Source organism: Anarhichas minor, unplaced genomic scaffold (genome assembly GCF_050575085.1).
Source record: "Anarhichas minor isolate MPS153535 unplaced genomic scaffold, ASM5057508v1 ptg000027l, whole genome shotgun sequence".
NCBI lineage: Eukaryota > Metazoa > Chordata > Actinopteri > Perciformes > Anarhichadidae > Anarhichas > Anarhichas minor.
This window is the reverse complement of record NW_027466473.1, coordinates 17,832,982-17,847,315: the sequence shown is the minus strand read 5'-3', so window position 1 is coordinate 17,847,315 and position 14,334 is coordinate 17,832,982. Positions and strand designations below refer to the sequence as shown.

General features: G+C 42.1%; 34 non-coding genes across 34 annotated transcripts; all 34 read right to left on the bottom strand.

The window, feature by feature from the left end:
• Nucleotides 1–109: 109 nt before the first annotated feature.
• Nucleotides 110–213, bottom strand: trnay-gua (transfer RNA tyrosine (anticodon GUA)). Its single transcript has 2 exons — nt 177–213; nt 110–145 (listed from the first exon to the last, which is right to left on the bottom strand). It is a non-coding gene; the product is annotated as a tRNA-Tyr (tRNA).
• A 249-nt stretch (nt 214–462) lies between these two features.
• On the bottom strand, nt 463–566 carry trnay-gua (transfer RNA tyrosine (anticodon GUA)). The gene is made up of 2 exons: nt 530–566; nt 463–498 (listed from the first exon to the last, which is right to left on the bottom strand). It is a non-coding gene; the product is annotated as a tRNA-Tyr (tRNA).
• A 249-nt stretch (nt 567–815) lies between these two features.
• On the bottom strand, nt 816–919 carry trnay-gua (transfer RNA tyrosine (anticodon GUA)). Its single transcript has 2 exons — nt 883–919; nt 816–851 (listed from the first exon to the last, which is right to left on the bottom strand). It is a non-coding gene; the product is annotated as a tRNA-Tyr (tRNA).
• Nucleotides 920–1,168: 249 nt separating this feature from the next.
• Nucleotides 1,169–1,272, bottom strand: trnay-gua (transfer RNA tyrosine (anticodon GUA)). Its single transcript has 2 exons — nt 1,236–1,272; nt 1,169–1,204 (listed from the first exon to the last, which is right to left on the bottom strand). It is a non-coding gene; the product is annotated as a tRNA-Tyr (tRNA).
• Nucleotides 1,273–1,521: 249 nt separating this feature from the next.
• On the bottom strand, nt 1,522–1,625 carry trnay-gua (transfer RNA tyrosine (anticodon GUA)). Its single transcript has 2 exons — nt 1,589–1,625; nt 1,522–1,557 (listed from the first exon to the last, which is right to left on the bottom strand). It is a non-coding gene; the product is annotated as a tRNA-Tyr (tRNA).
• Nucleotides 1,626–1,874: 249 nt separating this feature from the next.
• Nucleotides 1,875–1,978, bottom strand: trnay-gua (transfer RNA tyrosine (anticodon GUA)). Its single transcript has 2 exons — nt 1,942–1,978; nt 1,875–1,910 (listed from the first exon to the last, which is right to left on the bottom strand). It is a non-coding gene; the product is annotated as a tRNA-Tyr (tRNA).
• Nucleotides 1,979–2,227: 249 nt separating this feature from the next.
• Nucleotides 2,228–2,331, bottom strand: trnay-gua (transfer RNA tyrosine (anticodon GUA)). Its single transcript has 2 exons — nt 2,295–2,331; nt 2,228–2,263 (listed from the first exon to the last, which is right to left on the bottom strand). It is a non-coding gene; the product is annotated as a tRNA-Tyr (tRNA).
• A 249-nt stretch (nt 2,332–2,580) lies between these two features.
• Nucleotides 2,581–2,684, bottom strand: trnay-gua (transfer RNA tyrosine (anticodon GUA)). The gene is made up of 2 exons: nt 2,648–2,684; nt 2,581–2,616 (listed from the first exon to the last, which is right to left on the bottom strand). It is a non-coding gene; the product is annotated as a tRNA-Tyr (tRNA).
• Nucleotides 2,685–2,933: 249 nt separating this feature from the next.
• Nucleotides 2,934–3,037, bottom strand: trnay-gua (transfer RNA tyrosine (anticodon GUA)). Its single transcript has 2 exons — nt 3,001–3,037; nt 2,934–2,969 (listed from the first exon to the last, which is right to left on the bottom strand). It is a non-coding gene; the product is annotated as a tRNA-Tyr (tRNA).
• A 249-nt stretch (nt 3,038–3,286) lies between these two features.
• On the bottom strand, nt 3,287–3,390 carry trnay-gua (transfer RNA tyrosine (anticodon GUA)). Its single transcript has 2 exons — nt 3,354–3,390; nt 3,287–3,322 (listed from the first exon to the last, which is right to left on the bottom strand). It is a non-coding gene; the product is annotated as a tRNA-Tyr (tRNA).
• Nucleotides 3,391–3,639: 249 nt separating this feature from the next.
• trnay-gua (transfer RNA tyrosine (anticodon GUA)) lies at nt 3,640–3,743 on the bottom strand. The gene is made up of 2 exons: nt 3,707–3,743; nt 3,640–3,675 (listed from the first exon to the last, which is right to left on the bottom strand). It is a non-coding gene; the product is annotated as a tRNA-Tyr (tRNA).
• A 579-nt stretch (nt 3,744–4,322) lies between these two features.
• Nucleotides 4,323–4,426, bottom strand: trnay-gua (transfer RNA tyrosine (anticodon GUA)). The gene is made up of 2 exons: nt 4,390–4,426; nt 4,323–4,358 (listed from the first exon to the last, which is right to left on the bottom strand). It is a non-coding gene; the product is annotated as a tRNA-Tyr (tRNA).
• Nucleotides 4,427–4,675: 249 nt separating this feature from the next.
• Nucleotides 4,676–4,779, bottom strand: trnay-gua (transfer RNA tyrosine (anticodon GUA)). Its single transcript has 2 exons — nt 4,743–4,779; nt 4,676–4,711 (listed from the first exon to the last, which is right to left on the bottom strand). It is a non-coding gene; the product is annotated as a tRNA-Tyr (tRNA).
• A 249-nt stretch (nt 4,780–5,028) lies between these two features.
• On the bottom strand, nt 5,029–5,132 carry trnay-gua (transfer RNA tyrosine (anticodon GUA)). The gene is made up of 2 exons: nt 5,096–5,132; nt 5,029–5,064 (listed from the first exon to the last, which is right to left on the bottom strand). It is a non-coding gene; the product is annotated as a tRNA-Tyr (tRNA).
• Nucleotides 5,133–5,381: 249 nt separating this feature from the next.
• trnay-gua (transfer RNA tyrosine (anticodon GUA)) lies at nt 5,382–5,485 on the bottom strand. The gene is made up of 2 exons: nt 5,449–5,485; nt 5,382–5,417 (listed from the first exon to the last, which is right to left on the bottom strand). It is a non-coding gene; the product is annotated as a tRNA-Tyr (tRNA).
• Nucleotides 5,486–5,734: 249 nt separating this feature from the next.
• trnay-gua (transfer RNA tyrosine (anticodon GUA)) lies at nt 5,735–5,838 on the bottom strand. Its single transcript has 2 exons — nt 5,802–5,838; nt 5,735–5,770 (listed from the first exon to the last, which is right to left on the bottom strand). It is a non-coding gene; the product is annotated as a tRNA-Tyr (tRNA).
• Nucleotides 5,839–6,087: 249 nt separating this feature from the next.
• Nucleotides 6,088–6,191, bottom strand: trnay-gua (transfer RNA tyrosine (anticodon GUA)). The gene is made up of 2 exons: nt 6,155–6,191; nt 6,088–6,123 (listed from the first exon to the last, which is right to left on the bottom strand). It is a non-coding gene; the product is annotated as a tRNA-Tyr (tRNA).
• Nucleotides 6,192–6,440: 249 nt separating this feature from the next.
• trnay-gua (transfer RNA tyrosine (anticodon GUA)) lies at nt 6,441–6,544 on the bottom strand. The gene is made up of 2 exons: nt 6,508–6,544; nt 6,441–6,476 (listed from the first exon to the last, which is right to left on the bottom strand). It is a non-coding gene; the product is annotated as a tRNA-Tyr (tRNA).
• A 249-nt stretch (nt 6,545–6,793) lies between these two features.
• Nucleotides 6,794–6,897, bottom strand: trnay-gua (transfer RNA tyrosine (anticodon GUA)). The gene is made up of 2 exons: nt 6,861–6,897; nt 6,794–6,829 (listed from the first exon to the last, which is right to left on the bottom strand). It is a non-coding gene; the product is annotated as a tRNA-Tyr (tRNA).
• Nucleotides 6,898–7,143: 246 nt separating this feature from the next.
• On the bottom strand, nt 7,144–7,247 carry trnay-gua (transfer RNA tyrosine (anticodon GUA)). Its single transcript has 2 exons — nt 7,211–7,247; nt 7,144–7,179 (listed from the first exon to the last, which is right to left on the bottom strand). It is a non-coding gene; the product is annotated as a tRNA-Tyr (tRNA).
• Nucleotides 7,248–7,493: 246 nt separating this feature from the next.
• trnay-gua (transfer RNA tyrosine (anticodon GUA)) lies at nt 7,494–7,597 on the bottom strand. Its single transcript has 2 exons — nt 7,561–7,597; nt 7,494–7,529 (listed from the first exon to the last, which is right to left on the bottom strand). It is a non-coding gene; the product is annotated as a tRNA-Tyr (tRNA).
• Nucleotides 7,598–7,846: 249 nt separating this feature from the next.
• trnay-gua (transfer RNA tyrosine (anticodon GUA)) lies at nt 7,847–7,950 on the bottom strand. The gene is made up of 2 exons: nt 7,914–7,950; nt 7,847–7,882 (listed from the first exon to the last, which is right to left on the bottom strand). It is a non-coding gene; the product is annotated as a tRNA-Tyr (tRNA).
• A 249-nt stretch (nt 7,951–8,199) lies between these two features.
• On the bottom strand, nt 8,200–8,303 carry trnay-gua (transfer RNA tyrosine (anticodon GUA)). Its single transcript has 2 exons — nt 8,267–8,303; nt 8,200–8,235 (listed from the first exon to the last, which is right to left on the bottom strand). It is a non-coding gene; the product is annotated as a tRNA-Tyr (tRNA).
• Nucleotides 8,304–8,549: 246 nt separating this feature from the next.
• On the bottom strand, nt 8,550–8,653 carry trnay-gua (transfer RNA tyrosine (anticodon GUA)). Its single transcript has 2 exons — nt 8,617–8,653; nt 8,550–8,585 (listed from the first exon to the last, which is right to left on the bottom strand). It is a non-coding gene; the product is annotated as a tRNA-Tyr (tRNA).
• Nucleotides 8,654–8,902: 249 nt separating this feature from the next.
• On the bottom strand, nt 8,903–9,006 carry trnay-gua (transfer RNA tyrosine (anticodon GUA)). The gene is made up of 2 exons: nt 8,970–9,006; nt 8,903–8,938 (listed from the first exon to the last, which is right to left on the bottom strand). It is a non-coding gene; the product is annotated as a tRNA-Tyr (tRNA).
• Nucleotides 9,007–9,255: 249 nt separating this feature from the next.
• Nucleotides 9,256–9,359, bottom strand: trnay-gua (transfer RNA tyrosine (anticodon GUA)). Its single transcript has 2 exons — nt 9,323–9,359; nt 9,256–9,291 (listed from the first exon to the last, which is right to left on the bottom strand). It is a non-coding gene; the product is annotated as a tRNA-Tyr (tRNA).
• Nucleotides 9,360–9,608: 249 nt separating this feature from the next.
• Nucleotides 9,609–9,712, bottom strand: trnay-gua (transfer RNA tyrosine (anticodon GUA)). The gene is made up of 2 exons: nt 9,676–9,712; nt 9,609–9,644 (listed from the first exon to the last, which is right to left on the bottom strand). It is a non-coding gene; the product is annotated as a tRNA-Tyr (tRNA).
• A 249-nt stretch (nt 9,713–9,961) lies between these two features.
• On the bottom strand, nt 9,962–10,065 carry trnay-gua (transfer RNA tyrosine (anticodon GUA)). Its single transcript has 2 exons — nt 10,029–10,065; nt 9,962–9,997 (listed from the first exon to the last, which is right to left on the bottom strand). It is a non-coding gene; the product is annotated as a tRNA-Tyr (tRNA).
• A 246-nt stretch (nt 10,066–10,311) lies between these two features.
• trnay-gua (transfer RNA tyrosine (anticodon GUA)) lies at nt 10,312–10,415 on the bottom strand. Its single transcript has 2 exons — nt 10,379–10,415; nt 10,312–10,347 (listed from the first exon to the last, which is right to left on the bottom strand). It is a non-coding gene; the product is annotated as a tRNA-Tyr (tRNA).
• A 249-nt stretch (nt 10,416–10,664) lies between these two features.
• Nucleotides 10,665–10,768, bottom strand: trnay-gua (transfer RNA tyrosine (anticodon GUA)). The gene is made up of 2 exons: nt 10,732–10,768; nt 10,665–10,700 (listed from the first exon to the last, which is right to left on the bottom strand). It is a non-coding gene; the product is annotated as a tRNA-Tyr (tRNA).
• A 249-nt stretch (nt 10,769–11,017) lies between these two features.
• Nucleotides 11,018–11,121, bottom strand: trnay-gua (transfer RNA tyrosine (anticodon GUA)). Its single transcript has 2 exons — nt 11,085–11,121; nt 11,018–11,053 (listed from the first exon to the last, which is right to left on the bottom strand). It is a non-coding gene; the product is annotated as a tRNA-Tyr (tRNA).
• A 249-nt stretch (nt 11,122–11,370) lies between these two features.
• On the bottom strand, nt 11,371–11,474 carry trnay-gua (transfer RNA tyrosine (anticodon GUA)). Its single transcript has 2 exons — nt 11,438–11,474; nt 11,371–11,406 (listed from the first exon to the last, which is right to left on the bottom strand). It is a non-coding gene; the product is annotated as a tRNA-Tyr (tRNA).
• Nucleotides 11,475–11,723: 249 nt separating this feature from the next.
• Nucleotides 11,724–11,827, bottom strand: trnay-gua (transfer RNA tyrosine (anticodon GUA)). Its single transcript has 2 exons — nt 11,791–11,827; nt 11,724–11,759 (listed from the first exon to the last, which is right to left on the bottom strand). It is a non-coding gene; the product is annotated as a tRNA-Tyr (tRNA).
• A 246-nt stretch (nt 11,828–12,073) lies between these two features.
• On the bottom strand, nt 12,074–12,177 carry trnay-gua (transfer RNA tyrosine (anticodon GUA)). Its single transcript has 2 exons — nt 12,141–12,177; nt 12,074–12,109 (listed from the first exon to the last, which is right to left on the bottom strand). It is a non-coding gene; the product is annotated as a tRNA-Tyr (tRNA).
• Nucleotides 12,178–14,334: the final 2,157 nt, after the last annotated feature.

Sequence of the window (14,334 nt, the reverse complement as noted above, 5' to 3'; positions counted from 1 at the left end):
TTTAAAACTCTTGCAAAGTTACATATTCAATTATTGCCGATTAACTGCACTTGATTACTGATAATAAGGCCCATCTATCCAGTCTGAACAGACAACAACAATAAGTACATCCTTCGAGCCGGAATTGAACCAGCGACCTAAGGATACCTGCATATTTTCTACTGGGAATCATCAGCCTACAGTCCTCCGCTCTACCAACTGAGCTATCGAAGGGAGCCAGAGACTCACACTTTTTCAGCGTATGTATCGAGGCTGAAACTGATGCCAAAACAAAGTTTGTTTTCCAAACACTCAACAATGCAAAGAGTCAAACTTGAAAAACAGCCACCTCTCTTTGTCTCCGTACATGCTTGTTTAAAACTCTTGCAAAGTTACATATTCAATTATTGCCGATTAACTGCACTTGATTACTGATAATAAGGCCCATCTATCCAGTCTGAACAGACAACAACAATAAGTACATCCTTCGAGCCGGAATTGAACCAGCGACCTAAGGATACCTGCATATTTTCTACTGGGAATCATCAGCCTACAGTCCTCCGCTCTACCAACTGAGCTATCGAAGGGAGCCAGAGACTCACACTTTTTCAGCGTATGTATCGAGGCTGAAACTGATGCCAAAACAAAGTTTGTTTTCCAAACACTCAACAATGCAAAGAGTCAAACATGAAACACAGCCACCTCTCTTTGTCTCCGTACATGCTTGTTTAAAACTCTTGCAAAGTTACATATTCAATTATTGCCGATGAACTGCACTTGATTACTGATAATAAGGCCCATCTATCCAGTCTGAACAGACAACAACAATAAGTACATCCTTCGAGCCGGAATTGAACCAGCGACCTAAGGATACCTGCATATTTTCTACTGGGAATCATCAGCCTACAGTCCTCCGCTCTACCAACTGAGCTATCGAAGGGAGCCAGAGACTCACACTTTTTCAGCGTATGTATCGAGGCTGAAACTGATGCCAAAACAAAGTTTGTTTTCCAAACACTCAACAATGCAAAGAGTCAAACATGAAATACAGCCACCTCTCTTTGTCTCCGTACATGCTTGTTTAAAACTCTTGCAAAGTTACATATGCAATTATTGCCGATGAACTGCACTTGATTACTGATAATAAGGCCCATCTATCCAGTCTGAACAGACAACAACAATAAGTACATCCTTCGAGCCGGAATTGAACCAGCGACCTAAGGATACCTGCATATTTTCTACTGGGAATCATCAGCCTACAGTCCTCCGCTCTACCAACTGAGCTATCGAAGGGAGCCAGAGACTCACACTTTTTCAGCGTATGTATCGAGGCTGAAACTGATACCAAAACAAAGTTTGTTTTCCAAACACTCAACAATGCAAAGAGTCAAACATGAAACACAGCCACCTCTCTTTGTCTCCGTACATGCTTGTTTAAAACTCTTGCAAAGTTACATATTCAATTATTGCCGATGAACTGCACTTGATTACTGATAATAAGGCCCATCTATCCAGTCTGAACAGACAACAACAATAAGTACATCCTTCGAGCCGGAATTGAACCAGCGACCTAAGGATACCTGCATATTTTCTACTGGGAATCATCAGCCTACAGTCCTCCGCTCTACCAACTGAGCTATCGAAGGGAGCCAGAGACTCACACTTTTTCAGCGTATGTATCGAGGCTGAAACTGATACCAAAACAAAGTTTGTTTTCCAAACACTCAACAATGCAAAGAGTCAAACATGAAACACAGCCACCTCTCTTTGTCTCCGTACATGCTTGTTTAAAACTCTTGCAAAGTTACATATTCAATTATTGCCGATGAACTGCACTTGATTACTGATAATAAGGCCCATCTATCCAGTCTGAACAGACAACAACAATAAGTACATCCTTCGAGCCGGAATTGAACCAGCGACCTAAGGATACCTGCATATTTTCTACTGGGAATCATCAGCCTACAGTCCTCCGCTCTACCAACTGAGCTATCGAAGGGAGCCAGAGACTCACACTTTTTCAGCGTATGTATCGAGGCTGAAACTGATGCCAAAACAAAGTTTGTTTTCCAAACACTCAACAATGCAAAGAGTCAAACATGAAACACAGCCACCTCTCTTTGTCTCCGTACATGCTTGTTTAAAACTCTTGCAAAGTTACATATTCAATTATTGCCGATTAACTGCACTTGATTACTGATAATAAGGCCCATCTATCCAGTCTGAACAGACAACAACAATAAGTACATCCTTCGAGCCGGAATTGAACCAGCGACCTAAGGATACCTGCATATTTTCTACTGGGAATCATCAGCCTACAGTCCTCCGCTCTACCAACTGAGCTATCGAAGGGAGCCAGAGACTCACACTTTTTCAGCGTATGTATCGAGGCTGAAACTGATGCCAAAACAAAGTTTGTTTTCCAAACACTCAACAATGCAAAGAGTCAAACTTGAAAAACAGCCACCTCTCTTTGTCTCCGTACATGCTTGTTTAAAACTCTTGCAAAGTTACATATTCAATTATTGCCGATTAACTGCACTTGATTACTGATAATAAGGCCCATCTATCCAGTCTGAACAGACAACAACAATAAGTACATCCTTCGAGCCGGAATTGAACCAGCGACCTAAGGATACCTGCATATTTTCTACTGGGAATCATCAGCCTACAGTCCTCCGCTCTACCAACTGAGCTATCGAAGGGAGCCAGAGACTCACACTTTTTCAGCGTATGTATCGAGGCTGAAACTGATGCCAAAACAAAGTTTGTTTTCCAAACACTCAACAATGCAAAGAGTCAAACATGAAACACAGCCACCTCTCTTTGTCTCCGTACATGCTTGTTTAAAACTCTTGCAAAGTTACATATTCAATTATTGCCGATGAACTGCACTTGATTACTGATAATAAGGCCCATCTATCCAGTCTGAACAGACAACAACAATAAGTACATCCTTCGAGCCGGAATTGAACCAGCGACCTAAGGATACCTGCATATTTTCTACTGGGAATCATCAGCCTACAGTCCTCCGCTCTACCAACTGAGCTATCGAAGGGAGCCAGAGACTCACACTTTTTCAGCGTATGTATCGAGGCTGAAACTGATGCCAAAACAAAGTTTGTTTTCCAAACACTCAACAATGCAAAGAGTCAAACATGAAATACAGCCACCTCTCTTTGTCTCCGTACATGCTTGTTTAAAACTCTTGCAAAGTTACATATGCAATTATTGCCGATGAACTGCACTTGATTACTGATAATAAGGCCCATCTATCCAGTCTGAACAGACAACAACAATAAGTACATCCTTCGAGCCGGAATTGAACCAGCGACCTAAGGATACCTGCATATTTTCTACTGGGAATCATCAGCCTACAGTCCTCCGCTCTACCAACTGAGCTATCGAAGGGAGCCGGAGACTCACACTTTTTCAGCGTATGTATCGAGGCTGAAACTGATGCCAAAACAAAGTTTGTTTTCCAAACACTCAACAATGCAAAGAGTCAAACATGAAACACAGCCACCTCTCTTTGTCTCCGTACATGCTTCTTTAAAACTCTTGCAAAGTTACATATTCAATTATTGCCGATGAACTGCACTTGATTACTGATAATAAGGCCCATCTATCCAGTCTGAACAGACAACAACAATAAGTACATCCTTCGAGCCGGAATTGAACCAGCGACCTAAGGATACCTGCATATTTTCTACTGGGAATCATCAGCCTACAGTCCTCCGCTCTACCAACTGAGCTATCGAAGGGAGCCAGAGACTCACACTTTTTCAGCGTATGTATCGAGGCTGAAACTGATGCCAAAACAAAGTTTGTTTTCCAAACACTCAACAATGCAAAGAGTCAAACATGAAACACAGCCACCTCTCTTTGTCTCCGTTCATGCTTGTTTAAAACTCTTGCAAAGTTACATATTCAATTATTGCCGATTAACTGCACTTGATTACTGATAATAAGGCCCATCTATCCAGTCTGAACAGACAACAATAACTACATCCTTCGAGCCAGAATTGAACCAGCGACCTAAGGATACCTGCATATTTTCTACTGGGAATCATCAGCCTACAGTCCTCCGCTCTACCAACTGAGCTAGAGACTCACACTTTTTCAGCGTATGTATCGAGGCTGAAACTGATACCAAAACAAAGTTTGTTTTCCAAACACTCAACAATGCAAAGAGTCAAACATGAAACACAGCCACCTCTCTTTGTCTCCGTACATGCTTGTTTAAAACTCTTGCAAAGTTACATATTCAATTATTGCCGATGAACTGCTCTTGATAATAAGGCCCATCTATCCAGTCTGAACAGACAACAACAATAAGTACATCCTTCGAGCCGGAATTGAACCAGCGACCTAAGGATACCTGCATATTTTCTACTGGGAATCATCAGCCTACAGTCCTCCGCTCTACCAACTGAGCTATCGAAGGGAGCCAGAGACTCACACTTTTTCAGCGTATGTATCGAGGCTGAAACTGATACCAAAACAAAGTTTGTTTTCCAAACACTCAACAATGCAAAGAGTCAAACATGAAACACAGCCACCTCTCTTTGTCTCCGTACATGCTTGTTTAAAACTCTTGCAAAGTTACATATTCAATTATTGCCGATGAACTGCACTTGATTACTGATAATAAGGCCCATCTATCCAGTCTGAACAGACAACAACAATAAGTACATCCTTCGAGCCGGAATTGAACCAGCGACCTAAGGATACCTGCATATTTTCTACTGGGAATCATCAGCCTACAGTCCTCCGCTCTACCAACTGAGCTATCGAAGGGAGCCAGAGACTCACACTTTTTCAGCGTATGTATCGAGGCTGAAACTGATACCAAAACAAAGTTTGTTTTCCAAACACTCAACAATGCAAAGAGTCAAACATGAAACACAGCCACCTCTCTTTGTCTCCGTACATGCTTGTTTAAAACTCTTGCAAAGTTACATATTCAATTATTGCCGATGAACTGCACTTGATTACTGATAATAAGGCCCATCTATCCAGTCTGAACAGACAACAACAATAAGTACATCCTTCGAGCCGGAATTGAACCAGCGACCTAAGGATACCTGCATATTTTCTACTGGGAATCATCAGCCTACAGTCCTCCGCTCTACCAACTGAGCTATCGAAGGGAGCCAGAGACTCACACTTTTTCAGCGTATGTATCGAGGCTGAAACTGATACCAAAACAAAGTTTGTTTTCCAAACACTCAACAATGCAAAGAGTCAAACATGAAACACAGCCACCTCTCTTTGTCTCCGTACATGCTTGTTTAAAACTCTTGCAAAGTTACATATTCAATTATTGCCGATGAACTGCACTTGATTACTGATAATAAGGCCCATCTATCCAGTCTGAACAGACAACAACAATAAGTACATCCTTCGAGCCGGAATTGAACCAGCGACCTAAGGATACCTGCATATTTTCTACTGGGAATCATCAGCCTACAGTCCTCCGCTCTACCAACTGAGCTATCGAAGGGAGCCAGAGACTCACACTTTTTCAGCGTATGTATCGAGGCTGAAACTGATGCCAAAACAAAGTTTGTTTTCCAAACACTCAACAATGCAAAGAGTCAAACATGAAACACAGCCACCTCTCTTTGTCTCCGTACATGCTTGTTTAAAACTCTTGCAAAGTTACATATTCAATTATTGCCGATTAACTGCACTTGATTACTGATAATAAGGCCCATCTATCCAGTCTGAACAGACAACAACAATAAGTACATCCTTCGAGCCGGAATTGAACCAGCGACCTAAGGATACCTGCATATTTTCTACTGGGAATCATCAGCCTACAGTCCTCCGCTCTACCAACTGAGCTATCGAAGGGAGCCAGAGACTCACACTTTTTCAGCGTATGTATCGAGGCTGAAACTGATGCCAAAACAAAGTTTGTTTTCCAAACACTCAACAATGCAAAGAGTCAAACTTGAAAAACAGCCACCTCTCTTTGTCTCCGTACATGCTTGTTTAAAACTCTTGCAAAGTTACATATTCAATTATTGCCGATTAACTGCACTTGATTACTGATAATAAGGCCCATCTATCCAGTCTGAACAGACAACAACAATAAGTACATCCTTCGAGCCGGAATTGAACCAGCGACCTAAGGATACCTGCATATTTTCTACTGGGAATCATCAGCCTACAGTCCTCCGCTCTACCAACTGAGCTATCGAAGGGAGCCAGAGACTCACACTTTTTCAGCGTATGTATCGAGGCTGAAACTGATGCCAAAACAAAGTTTGTTTTCCAAACACTCAACAATGCAAAGAGTCAAACATGAAACACAGCCACCTCTCTTTGTCTCCGTACATGCTTGTTTAAAACTCTTGCAAAGTTACATATTCAATTATTGCCGATGAACTGCACTTGATTACTGATAATAAGGCCCATCTATCCAGTCTGAACAGACAACAACAATAAGTACATCCTTCGAGCCGGAATTGAACCAGCGACCTAAGGATACCTGCATATTTTCTACTGGGAATCATCAGCCTACAGTCCTCCGCTCTACCAACTGAGCTATCGAAGGGAGCCAGAGACTCACACTTTTTCAGCGTATGTATCGAGGCTGAAACTGATGCCAAAACAAAGTTTGTTTTCCAAACACTCAACAATGCAAAGAGTCAAACATGAAATACAGCCACCTCTCTTTGTCTCCGTACATGCTTGTTTAAAACTCTTGCAAAGTTACATATGCAATTATTGCCGATGAACTGCACTTGATTACTGATAATAAGGCCCATCTATCCAGTCTGAACAGACAACAACAATAAGTACATCCTTCGAGCCGGAATTGAACCAGCGACCTAAGGATACCTGCATATTTTCTACTGGGAATCATCAGCCTACAGTCCTCCGCTCTACCAACTGAGCTATCGAAGGGAGCCGGAGACTCACACTTTTTCAGCGTATGTATCGAGGCTGAAACTGATGCCAAAACAAAGTTTGTTTTCCAAACACTCAACAATGCAAAGAGTCAAACATGAAAAACAGCCACCTCTCTTTGTCTCCGTACATGCTTGTTTAAAACTCTTGCAAAGTTACATATTCAATTATTGCCGATGAACTGCACTTGATTATTGATAATAAGGCCCATCTATCCAGTCTGAAAAGACAACAATAAGTACATCCTTCGAGCCAGAATTGAACCAGCGACCTAAGGATACCTGCATATTTTCTACTGGGAATCATCAGCCTACAGTCCTCCGCTCTACCAACTGAGCTATCGAAGGGAGCCAGAGACTCACACTTTTTCAGCGTATGTATCGAGGCTGAAACTGATGCCAAAACAAAGTTTGTTTTCCAAACACTCAACAATGCAAAGAGTCAAACATGAAAAACAGCCACCTCTCTTTGTCTCCGTACATGCTTGTTTAAAACTCTTGCAAAGTTACATATTCAATTATTGCCGATGAACTGCACTTGATTATTGATAATAAGGCCCATCTATCCAGTCTGAACAGACAACAATAAGTACATCCTTCGAGCCAGAATTGAACCAGCGACCTAAGGATACCTGCATATTTTCTACTGGGAATCATGAGCCTACAGTCCTCCGCTCTACCAACTGAGCTATCGAAGGGAGCCAGAGACTCACACTTTTTCAGCGTATGTATCGAGGCTGAAACTGATACCAAAACAAAGTTTGTTTTCCAAACACTCAACAATGCAAAGAGTCAAACATGAAACACAGCCACCTCTCTTTGTCTCCGTACATGCTTGTTTAAAACTCTTGCAAAGTTACATATTCAATTATTGCCGATGAACTGCACTTGATTACTGATAATAAGGCCCATCTATCCAGTCTGAACAGACAACAACAATAAGTACATCCTTCGAGCCGGAATTGAACCAGCGACCTAAGGATACCTGCATATTTTCTACTGGGAATCATCAGCCTACAGTCCTCCGCTCTACCAACTGAGCTATCGAAGGGAGCCAGAGACTCACACTTTTTCAGCGTATGTATCGAGGCTGAAACTGATGCCAAAACAAAGTTTGTTTTCCAAACACTCAACAATGCAAAGAGTCAAACATGAAACACAGCCACCTCTCTTTGTCTCCGTACATGCTTGTTTAAAACTCTTGCAAAGTTACATATTCAATTATTGCCGATTAACTGCACTTGATTACTGATAATAAGGCCCATCTATCCAGTCTGAACAGACAACAACAATAAGTACATCCTTCGAGCCGGAATTGAACCAGCGACCTAAGGATACCTGCATATTTTCTACTGGGAATCATCAGCCTACAGTCCTCCGCTCTACCAACTGAGCTATCGAAGGGAGCCAGAGACTCACACTTTTTCAGCGTATGTATCGAGGCTGAAACTGATACCAAAACAAAGTTTGTTTTCCAAACACTCAACAATGCAAAGAGTCAAACATGAAACACAGCCACCTCTCTTTGTCTCCGTACATGCTTGTTTAAAACTCTTGCAAAGTTACATATTCAATTATTGCCGATGAACTGCACTTGATTACTGATAATAAGGCCCATCTATCCAGTCTGAACAGACAACAATAAGTACATCCTTCGAGCCAGAATTGAACCAGCGACCTAAGGATACCTGCATATTTTCTACTGGGAATCATCAGCCTACAGTCCTCCGCTCTACCAACTGAGCTATCGAAGGGAGCCAGAGACTTACACTTTTTCAGCGTATGTATCGAGGCTGAAACTGATGCCAAAACAAAGTTTGTTTTCCAAACACTCAACAATGCAAAGAGTCAAACATGAAAAACAGCCACCTCTCTTTGTCTCCGTACATGCTTGTTTAAAACTCTTGCAAAGTTACATATTCAATTATTGCCGATGAACTGCACTTGATTATTGATAATAAGGCCCATCTATCCAGTCTGAACAGACAACAACAATAAGTACATCCTTCGAGCCGGAATTGAACCAGCGACCTAAGGATACCTGCATATTTTCTACTGGGAATCATCAGCCTACAGTCCTCCGCTCTACCAACTGAGCTATCGAAGGGAGCCAGAGACTCACACTTTTTCAGCGTATGTATCGAGGCTGAAACTGATACCAAAACAAAGTTTGTTTTCCAAACACTCAACAATGCAAAGAGTCAAACATGAAACACAGCCACCTCTCTTTGTCTCCGTACATGCTTGTTTAAAACTCTTGCAAAGTTACATATTCAATTATTGCCGATGAACTGTACTTGATTACTGATAATAAGGCCCATCTATCCAGTCTGAACAGACAACAACAATAAGTACATCCTTCGAGCCGGAATTGAACCAGCGACCTAAGGATACCTGCATATTTTCTACTGGGAATCATCAGCCTACAGTCCTCCGCTCTACCAACTGAGCTATCGAAGGGAGCCAGAGACTCACACTTTTTCAGCGTATGTATCGAGGCTGAAACTGATGCCAAAACAAAGTTTGTTTTCCAAACACTCAACAATGCAAAGAGTCAAACATGAAATACAGCCACCTCTCTTTGTCTCCGTACATGCTTGTTTAAAACTCTTGCAAAGTTACATATTCAATTATTGCCGATGAACTGCACTTGATTACTGATAATAAGGCCCATCTATCCAGTCTGAACAGACAACAACAATAAGTACATCCTTCGAGCCGGAATTGAACCAGCGACCTAAGGATACCTGCATATTTTCTACTGGGAATCATCAGCCTACAGTCCTCCGCTCTACCAACTGAGCTATCGAAGGGAGCCAGAGACTCACACTTTTTCAGCGTATGTATCGAGGCTGAAACTGATGCCAAAACAAAGTTTGTTTTCCAAACACTCAACAATGCAAAGAGTCAAACATGAAACACAGCCACCTCTCTTTGTCTCCGTACATGCTTGTTTAAAACTCTTGCAAAGTTACATATTCAATTATTGCCGATTAACTGCACTTGATTACTGATAATAAGGCCCATCTATCCAGTCTGAACAGACAACAACAATAAGTACATCCTTCGAGCCGGAATTGAACCAGCGACCTAAGGATACCTGCATATTTTCTACTGGGAATCATCAGCCTACAGTCCTCCGCTCTACCAACCGAGCTATCGAAGGGAGCCAGAGACTCACACTTTTTCAGCGTATGTATCGAGGCTGAAACTGATGCCAAAACAAAGTTTGTTTTCCAAACACTCAACAATGCAAAGAGTCAAACATGAAATACAGCCACCTCTCTTTGTCTCCGTACATGCTTGTTTAAAACTCTTGCAAAGTTACATATTCAATTATTGCCGATGAACTGCACTTGATTACTGATAATAAGGCCCATCTATCCAGTCTGAACAGACAACAATAAGTACATCCTTCGAGCCAGAATTGAACCAGCGACCTAAGGATACCTGCATATTTTCTACTGGGAATCATCAGCCTACAGTCCTCCGCTCTACCAACTGAGCTATCGAAGGGAGCCAGAGACTCACACTTTTTCAGCGTATGTATCGAGGCTGAAACTGATGCCAAAACAAAGTTTGTTTTCCAAACACTCAACAATGCAAAGAGTCAAACATGAAACACAGCCACCTCTCTTTGTCTCCGTACATGCTTGTTTAAAACTCTTGCAAAGTTACATATTCAATTATTGCCGATGAACTGCACTTGATTACTGATAATAAGGCCCATCTATCCAGTCTGAACAGACAACAACAATAAGTACATCCTTCGAGCCGGAATTGAACCAGCGACCTAAGGATACCTGCATATTTTCTACTGGGAATCATCAGTCTACAGTCCTCCGCTCTACCAACTGAGCTATCGAAGGGAGCCAGAGACTCACACTTTTTCAGCGTATGTATCGAGGCTGAAACTGATGCCAAAACAAAGTTTGTTTTCCAAACACTCAACAATGCAAAGAGTCAAACATGAAACACAGCCACCTCTCTTTGTCTCCGTACATGCTTGTTTAAAACTCTTGCAAAGTTACATATTCAATTATTGCCGATTAACTGCACTTGATTACTGATAATAAGGCCCATCTATCCAGTCTGAACAGACAACAACAATAAGTACATCCTTCGAGCCGGAATTGAACCAGCGACCTAAGGATACCTGCATATTTTCTACTGGGAATCATCAGCCTACAGTCCTCCGCTCTACCAACTGAGCTATCGAAGGGAGCCAGAGACTCACACTTTTTCAGCGTATGTATCGAGGCTGAAACTGATGCCAAAACAAAGTTTGTTTTCCAAACACTCAACAATGCAAAGAGTCAAACATGAAACACAGCCACCTCTCTTTGTCTCCGTACATGCTTGTTTAAAACTCTTGCAAAGTTACATATTCAATTATTGCCGATGAACTGCACTTGATTACTGATAATAAGGCCCATCTATCCAGTCTGAACAGACAACAACAATAAGTACATCCTTCGAGCCAGAATTGAACCAGCGACCTAAGGATACCTGCATATTTTCTACTGGGAATCATCAGCCTACAGTCCTCCGCTCTACCAACTGAGCTATCGAAGGGAGCCGGAGACTAACACTTTTTCAGCGTATGTATCGAGGCTGAAACTGATGCCAAAACAAAGTTTGTTTTCCAAACACTCAACAATGCAAAGAGTCAAACATGAAAAACAGCCACCTCTCTTTGTCTCCGTACTTGCTTGTTTAAAACTCTTGCAAAGTTACATATTCAATTATTGCCGATGAACTGCACTTGATTACTGATAATAAGGCCCATCTATCCAGTCTGAACAGACAACAACAATAAGTACATCCTTCGAGCCGCAATTGAACCAGCGACCTAAGGATACCTGCATATTTTCTACTGGGAATCATTAGCCTACAGTCCTCCGCTCTACCAACTGAGCTATCGAAGGGAGCCAGAGACTCAAACTTTTTCAGCGTATGTATCGAGGCTGAAACTGATGCCAAAACAAAGTTTGTTTTCCAAACACTCAACAATGCAAAGAGTCAAACATGAAATACAGCCACCTCTCTTTGTCTCCGTACATGCTTGTTTAAAACTCTTGCAAAGTAGCATATTCAATTATTGCCGATGAACTGCACTTGATTGCTGATAATAAGGTCCATCTATCCAGTCTGAACAGACAACAATAAGTACATCCTTCGAGCCGGAATTGAACCAGCGACCTAAGGATACCTGCATATTTTCTACTGGGAATCATCAGCCTACAGTGCTCCGCTCTACCAACTGAGCTATCAAAGGGTGTTTTAACTCTTGCAAAGTTACTAAGTGTTGTGGAAATTTATCATATGTTTCTTTTAGTTATAACTAGTATCGCTTAAACCTGCAGATACCACCCTAACCCTCTTCCCACGAAAAGGCTGGGAACCTGGCCTTGGTGGGTGCAGCGGCCAACAACATCTGCAAGGGGGAGGGTGAAGGGAGAGGAGACGAGATAACGCACATATATACTCTGTTTTGTCTTTTTATTGTTGTTAGACCTCCGAACCATCCGTGGGGAAAGAGCTCTATCCATTCAGCTGAATTTTGATTGAAGTGTCTGTTCATTAAATATGTTTTTAATACTTTAAGAAGTTTCCATCGTGATTATTTCTCACTGGGAGGTTAAAAAGATTTTTTTCCACCACACTAAGTAGCTAATTAAAATGATTGCAGATCAACTGCACTTGATGACAGGTTCGACAAGCGAACTTTCCACGAAATCAAACAATGACTCGGTTTAGAAAACCAAGTTGTTTTTATTTGTCGACAGAAATCTTTGGACAAGTACATTACATTACATTACAGTCATTTAGCAGACGCTTTTATCCAAAGCGACTTACAATAAGTGTATTCAACATCGGTTTTTGAGAGAACAACTAGTCACCAGAAGTCATAAGTACATCTCCTTTCTTCAAACAAGCATCTAAGAGCATAAACCAGAGCCAACGTACAGTGCAGAAACAAACTAATGCAATAAGTGCCACAAACTAATATGAATACAATAAGTGCAATAAGCTAGTATGAATACAATAGATGCTAAGTAAGTGCAAAGTGGAAGGCTAAGGGTAGGCCTTCTTGAAGAGGTGAGTTTTCAGACTGCGCCGAAAGATGGGCAGCAACTCCGCTGTCCTGACGTCAGTGGAGAGTTCATTCCACCACTGTGGGGCCAGGACAGAAAACAGCCGCGACCGGTCGATCGGCCGCAGGGACCTCTGAGCGACGGGGCAACCAATCGCCCCGAGGCAGCAGAGCGAAGAGGTCGGGCGGGGGTGTAAGGCTTGACCATGGCCTGGAGATAGGAAGGAGCTGTTCCTTTCACTGCCCTGTCGGCTAGTACCAGAGTCTTAAACTGGATGCGAGCTCTTACAGGTAGCCAGTGTAGAGAACGGAGAAGGGAAGTTGTGTGGGAGAACTTGGAGCGATTGAACACCAGGCGAGCTGCAGCTTTCTGGACAAGCTCCAAAGGTCTGATGGCCGACGCCGGGGCTCCGGCAAGTAGTGAGTTGCAGTAGTCCAGGCGGGAGATGACTAAGAGCCTGGATTAGCACCTGCGCCGTCTCCTCAGTGAGGAAGGGGCGAATCCTCCTGATGTTGTAGAGCAGGAATCTGCAGGAGCGTGTAACCGATGCAATGTTTGCTGACAAGTATTGGTTGGCGTGGTTTTTAGGACAATTGCTATTTGATACAAAATGAGCTATTGAGGGGACTTGATGATGAAATAAATCTATTCTTGATATCCTTACAACACTGCAATTTATTTCTATTGGGAGGTATTTCTCTGCAAAGTGTCAGCATTCTGTTTGCCCCTTTGTTATTGAGACTGCCAGATTCCCCCACTTTCTTCATATTATTTAACCCCTTGATTGAGAATAAAGTTGTCTAAGGAGGACAGTGAGGACGTGACTGAAGATAGAGACAGGAATTGCTGCAGGAGTAATGGTACCGGCCTCTCTTCCCATCTTGTATATTGGCTTTGGAGACTTTCTCAGTGGTCAGACCTTCAGGATTTTATGTCTTAAGCCCAACGCAAAGAAAAGAATATTGTTTTTTAGCTCTGTGTCTAAGACGCAGAGCCCTTTTTTTATTGCTGTTAGAGTTGTTCGAGTGACTTAGCAACCCTGCACTGGGGCTGAGCTGAGACAGCCCTTTAGGTTTTAATTAATTTACTTATCTTACACTGTACAACTTGGGTTGGGCTTTCAGTGGGAACAATTGAGATGGTCCTGCAGGTGGAAATGCATGCGAAAGTATTTGGTTTAATAAACAGCATGCTTATTTGTGACTAAGTCTATTTAAAATGTTTAACTGTTGGAGTAAATTGAGTGGATGTTGAGAAGATGGAGTTGGCACTTAGATTTTAAGATTGTGAAAAATAAAAAAGCATGAACATATTTGAGTAAATACAGTATGAGCAGA